Source organism: Loxodonta africana, chromosome 2 (genome assembly GCF_030014295.1).
Source record: "Loxodonta africana isolate mLoxAfr1 chromosome 2, mLoxAfr1.hap2, whole genome shotgun sequence".
In the NCBI taxonomy this organism is placed as follows: domain Eukaryota; kingdom Metazoa; phylum Chordata; class Mammalia; order Proboscidea; family Elephantidae; genus Loxodonta; species Loxodonta africana.
In genome coordinates, this window is record NC_087343.1 from 70,498,498 (window position 1) to 70,505,235 (window position 6,738).

General features: G+C 36.9%; 1 non-coding gene across 1 annotated transcript; it reads right to left on the reverse strand.

Moving 5' to 3' along the window:
* Positions 1–4,969: 4,969 nt before the first annotated feature.
* Positions 4,970–5,080, reverse strand: LOC111750014 (U6 spliceosomal RNA). Its single transcript, XR_002785163.1, has one exon. It is a non-coding gene; the product is annotated as a U6 spliceosomal RNA (small nuclear RNA).
* Between the last annotated feature and the right edge of the window lie 1,658 nt (positions 5,081–6,738).

A 6,738-nucleotide genomic window follows, 5' to 3' on the forward strand; every position in this document is an offset into this window, starting at 1 on the left:
TGGTCTCTAGATATATCATCATCTTATTGCCTTTAGCTTATCTCTATCTGTCTTAATGAGGGTCACATAATCAAGTATAATGTTCCATCGTAGAATTAACTGAGACTTGCCCAATCTCCTTTTTAAATTAATGGGGTCCAGGGCAGGCCAGAATTCTCAGACTGGGTATGGGAGTGGACCTTGCTGGCTTGAGTTTGGGGGCATAAAGCAAAGATAGCTGGTGACCACTTCTGATGTGAAAGTGGACCAGAAGTAAGGGGCAATATAAAATGTCAAGTAAAGGTAGCAGGCAGAGGACAAGAATTGGACCTGAAGCAACGATTAGTAATAAAAATGGTTAATTTGGAATGTCTTATCTGTTCTTAGTTACTCGTCTATATGATGTGAAGCCTGTGTATTTCCAATGACAGTAAAACACAAGGACCCAAGGTCAAAGAACTGAATCTTTTTACAACATCCTGTCCAAGACATTGGGCAAGGAGAGGAAAGTGAACAGTGCAACGCTGGTTTGAACAGGAGTTCCACTACTTTGATTGGGATTTTACAGGTTAATATAGCCTCAGATGGCATAAGTGTTTTTACTGGTACATGACACTGAGGAATCAGCTGAGACTGTGATCAACCAAAGCCATCAGGTCTCTTTCATATGAAATGTAGTCATTAAAAAAAAAGTAGTACACAATTCTTCACCTGTGCAATTTATTTTTTCTCTCAAATGTAAGAATTTTTATTCATCCCTACTAGCATTTCTTTTCCAAGTATTCTACCTAGTTTAGTGCTTTGAAGTTAGACAGCCTGGGCTTGTAACCCAGCTCATTCATTTTCTGGCTATCTGACCTTGGGTAAACGGCTTTACTTTTTTAAGCTTATTAATTTTTTAACCACCTTTCTTTTTCTTTTTTTACTAATTATTTTTACTTTGCCCCTAATTTAGTCATGTGACATCCATTTTTCCATCCATCCACTCATTTACTCATTCATTCAAATATTTATGAAGCCCCTTCTATGTACCAGGCACTGTTAGCAATATAGTAAATGCCTTTTCTGGGGTCTTTATTAAATTCACTAATAAAATTATTGCACAAAATAGGTTCCAGGATCAACGTCTGGCTATGTCTCTTAACTCTAGATTTTCCTCTATGTAGATAAATAGATAGCACTCATTTAATGAACATACAGAAAGTATGGTTATTGAACCTGATATAGATACAGCTGAGTTAGCTGTTTCCTGGTCCACAGGCACATCTGTACAATTTTTTGTTGAATGTCTCACACGGGGCAGACAACAGAGCTTAGGGCACAGTCAAAATTATTAATAGAGGAACAAGAAGAAATACATTCAACATAGGTATTCTTTTTAAGAGTGTAAGTTGTTAGCCCATATTTTATTGTACTGGTCTTCAGAATACAACTTTATGAACCATCCTGCTGCCATAACTTACTACTTTCTCACAGAAATAAGATTTTTGTCCAGAAATATTCATACAAACTACATGAGGCTAAAACATACTTTGCTCAAGTGCATCATAAACACCATCAAATTTATGTTTAAGTTAGCAGTGATTACTTTTCCTTTCTTAAAATTCTTACTTATCATGTCTATTTTTTCTCAAAACAAATGTGCTTTTTGAGATTTGGTTGCATGACCCAAGTTTCTGGCAGCCTTTCTCCTAGACCAGCTGTCAATGAATGAAAAACAAGCAGACTCTCAATTGCACAATGTGTATCAAGTCACGCAATTCTATAAAAAGAATACTTGATTTAATCTTCAGTAGTCAGGGTCTGGCGGCGGAAGGTGATTGTAACTACGTCCGGTATTTATAACAACCTCAATCACTCACTGTCTACCGGATTAAGATCATTGGTTCTAATAAGATGCACCTAGCCCTATATTTAATTACCATGATGATTATCCACGCTGCAGATTATCTGCAATACATTTTCTTTGTCCTGAGCCACCTTCTTCTGTACTCCCTTGAGCCACTCTCTACCAGCAGGAAAGACAAATTAATTTTGATATTTGTGCAAATCAGTGGCTTTCAGATAGGAGCAATTTTACCTCCCCAAGAGATCTTTGGCAATGCTTGGTGCCATTTTTGGTTGCACTGGGGATTGCTATTGGCATCTACTGGTAGAAGCCAGGGGTGCTGGTAAACACCCACTATGCACTGGACAGCCCTTTGCAACAGATTTATCTGGCACAAAAGATCAGTGGTATTGAGGCCGAAAACCTTGGCTTAAATAAAGTATCAAATGGGAAGCAATTAACAACTAAAAAACACATTTCAAATTGAAATATGAGTGATTTTGGGGTTATCCTCCATTTTGGATTTGCTATTCCACAGCTTCCCTCTATAAACAAGGATAATGAAGCATTGAATACACACGTGTTATTCTCTGTGCATGTCTTCCAATGGCTAATGAAGAGTCTATAGCCTTTGGATTAGAGTGGTAGACACACCTTCTTTTCTAATGAGAATGTCTGATGCTAGCCATTTGTAAAACGGCAGAGGCATATTTATGGGCGGTAGAAATTTATGTGAAGAATTTCTCATAGAGTATTAACTAAGAGTATGGAGAACATATTCAATGTGAAATCTTTTGAATTCCAAGAGGGTCAAGCCTCTGGATTTTTTGTTTTCTGCATGTTCATCCAATTTTTATGTGCCCTTTATATACCTCAAAGGCCTATTTCATTATTGTCCTTTGATACTGATTAACTGAGTTACTTCGCAAGCACAGACTTCAGTTCTGCATGACTGGACAAATTCTTGGCATGAATTTTACTTTCTCATCCTCATACTAAGGGTATTGTTAATATTGATGATTTTAAATTGCTTTTTTCATTTCTTTCAGGAATGAGCTTGCAATGCTCTTAAATTTACATATTTTTGACAGCTCTGGAAACAGTATTTCTTGTTTTAAATGAATTATTATATTTATGTGGGAAAACTAAGTCAATACAAAGCAAAGTTATAAGCAGGCTCCCTGTACAGACATATTTTCAGTTTAGTGCTGCTAGTCTGTACTTCAAACTTTAGGTAGCCTACTGCATCCTGTACTTGAGGGTTCAGTGTTTAAAGGGTCAGTTCAAGGGGCCCAGAGAAACATGCTCCTATTAATAGTCCATCTAGGAGCGTGGCCACATTGCTGGTTCAGAATCAAAACTCTGACTGGCATCTAAGGGAATAAATTGGTTCCAGGATCCTTGCAGTAGTTCTAAGCCATGCCAGCGATCCTAGTGGAGCCAAATTATGCTTCCTGTGAGCTTTGAAGTATGAAGTAGGGAGTGGGCCCTAAAACCAATGTGCTACCCTGTACTCTAACATAGTGTACATTTTAAGCTTCCAGAGAATGTGTAAAGTGACTATGTTTCTATAACTCAGGCCGAACCCAAACCCTGGTCCTCTCCCCAAACCCTGTAGACTCTGAAGTTGCTGGGTTTAGAAAGATGATTGGATGATTCTTTTATCTATTATTTCCAGAAAGCTGCTGACTTCACCTTGGGAAAATGTGTTCAAAATCCATCCTAAAGTACACCTTCTTATTGACCTTGCCTCCAAGAAAAATAGAGTAAGTGTAACACAATTATCATTATTTAACGTGGCTATAAAATTGGTTGATTAGAATAGTAATCATGGGAACAATTTCTATGAGATCTCTATTAACCAATTTTTTAAAACATAGCAGAAACACAAAAGTTTAAAAGTAAATATGGCAGACTTCTTAAGTCAACTCATAGCTAGAAAGCTACGAAAGAATTTTTAATAAACACTGGGATGCCACAAGTCCCTATAGGGCAATATAGAACTGTGTAGCCACACTGCTACAACATGGTGGTTAAGAGCAGGGTCAAGGTGACTTGGCTTAAACCCTGGTTTTTCCTCTATTCGCTGAGAAGCTTTTGAGAAGTTTCTTAACTTTTCTTAGCCTCAGTTTCTTCGTTTTGAAAATGGAGGTGATACTGGTACTTATCTCATTGACTTTTGGAAATATCAAATGACATATTGTATGTAAAATGCTTTCTTCGTGTCTCAATAAATATTGTTGTTGTTAGGTGCCGTCAAGTCGGTTCCGACTCGTAGCGACCCTATGCACAACAGAATGAAACACTGCCCAGTCCTTAGCCATCCTTACAATTGTTGTTATGCTTGAGCTCATTGTTGCAGCCACTGTGTCAATCCACCTCGTTGAGGGTCTTCCTCTTTTCCGCTGACCCTATACTCTGCCAAGCATGATGTCCTTCTCCAGGGACTGATCCCTCCTGATAACATGTCCAAAGTATGTAAGATGCAGTCTCACCATCCTTGCTTCTAAGGAGCATTCTGCTTGTACTTCTTCCAAAACAGATTTATTCGTTCTTCTGGCAGTCCCTAGTATATTCAATATTCTTCGCAAACACCACAATTCAAAGGCGTCAATTCTTCTTCGGTCTTCCTTATTCATTGTCCAGCTTTCACATGCACATGATGCGATTGAAAATACCATGGCTTGGGTCAGGCGCACCTTAGTCTTCAAGGTGACATCTTTGCTTTTCAACACTTTAAAGAGGTCCTTTGCAGCAGGTATCTGAATACTGGTGGCATAGCTTCCAGCAGCACAGCAACAGGCAAGCCCCCACAGTACCACAAACTGACAGACACGTGGGGGCAATAAACATTAGTTTATATTTATTATTCTTATACACCAAGTGGAAACCCTGGTAGCATAGTGGTAAAGAGCTACGGCTGCTAAGCAAAAGGTTGGCAGTTCGAATCCACCAGGCGCTCCTTGGAAACCATATGGGGCAGTTCTACTCTGTCCTATAGGGTGGCTGTCAGTCGGAATCAACTCGATGGCAGTGGGTTTTGGTTTTTGGTTTATACACCAAGCCAGTAATAATATTTTGAACCTCTGTCTAATGAATATAACTGAAGCATGACAAGATCATGGTACTTAATAAAAAGAATAAGTTTTATTTAATACTTGGGAAAATCTGTATCCATTTTTTCATGAATTTGTGCATCATCCTTGCTCAGGGGCCATGCTCATCTTCTCTGTATAGTTCCAATTTTAGTATACGAGCTGCCAAAGCAAGCACTGTAGTCATTTTTTAAATGATTGTTTTTATTATCTTTTTGTATAAGGGGAAACATATCATCATTAGAGAAAATTAAGAACATAGATAAAAATTAAAATTAAATCTTCTGAAATTTCACTCTCCACAAATAAGTAGCATTAATATTTTGGTGTCTAGTTATCATTGTTTTCCTCTTCCAAATGTATATATGTAAAATGAAATCCTATTATGAATTCTACTTTCTAACCATCAAAAAAATTCTTTTACGCAGGTAAGCACATTTCAGTAGAGATGGTAAATAACCATGAAGAAAAGGTGCAGAGAACAAATTCTCTATTTAAAAAAGGCTTTGGTGGGGAAGAGTGAGGGGAGAAAAGGCAAAATGACTTGTTTTTATGCAGACCGCTTCATCTGCAGACTAATTCTTCAATCTACAGCTATCCTAATCCTAAGAATTGCTGTAGCAACTCAGACTAAGCCTAATTGTCACCCTCTATGGCATCTGAAAATAAAGATAAATAAATGAAAACCTTGTTAAAAAAAAAAAAACACAGCTCTCAACCAAAACTAACAGAAATGACTACTTATAAAGGGAGGGAACAAGGTGGTGGCAGCAGGAATAGAAAGGAGACTTCTCTGAATATCTTGTTACATAGTTTGCCCATATAAACACACAAATCTTTTCACAAGTTTAAAAAATAAAATAAGTTTAAAATCAATGCATAAAAAGTTGAAACAAATGAATCTAATTTGAACTGAAATTAATGAATTGAAACAAATGAACTTAATATCAAGTTGGTAACACAAAAACACACAAAGAATGTGATTATTTCAAGGGTACAGCTTAGCAGAGCATATTCTAAGAACAAATAGAGATACAAAGAAATGCTTAACTGTATTCAGTAGTCTAATTGTTAGAGGTAACATTGTAATAATTATTTTGAAACTATTTTAAATATACTGTACAGTAATACAAATAAGTAATTATGTTGATATTAAGAACAGATTTTCAGTGTAAAAGAAACAAGCAGAAAATCAAAAAAACTTAAGTAAAAAATTCTATAATGTTAAATTTGGATTGGAAATATCATTACTAACTTATCAGTGTTTTTTTTTCCTTTTCAAATATACAAATTTCCTCATACTACCTACTGAAAAGGTGTAGAAACAATGACAATCCAGTAGCAATGATGAAATACTCGATTTGGCAAAGATCATCACTGGATCAAAATGTTAGTTGAAAGGCTGATAGGGAAGTTTACCATGATGGATCAGGCAATCGTCACATGACTGATCAATCTTAGCATCTCCAAAGTGGAACAACCAGATACTGTGTGCCTCCTGACATGATACACACAGCACTTCTTAAATATTCTTGTGGGGGAGAAGAGAATCTAATCAAGTCTTTAGAGCCAACTTTCATTTATAAGAACTGCAGAGGATAAAGGAGAAAGTTAAATGACACCACAAGGAAGCAAACATTTCTCAAGCAACTAATCCAGTTTCTGCAACTAGTTAAGGGAAAGGGGAAAAGAGGAGGGGGCGTGACTGTTCTAGACTAAAAGAGGCCAAAAGGCACAACTATTATAAACGCGGTGTGTTTGGATCCTTATTCTATTAACGTAAAAAGACATTTTTGAGATAATCAGGAAATTTGCTTATGGATTGGCTATTAGAAG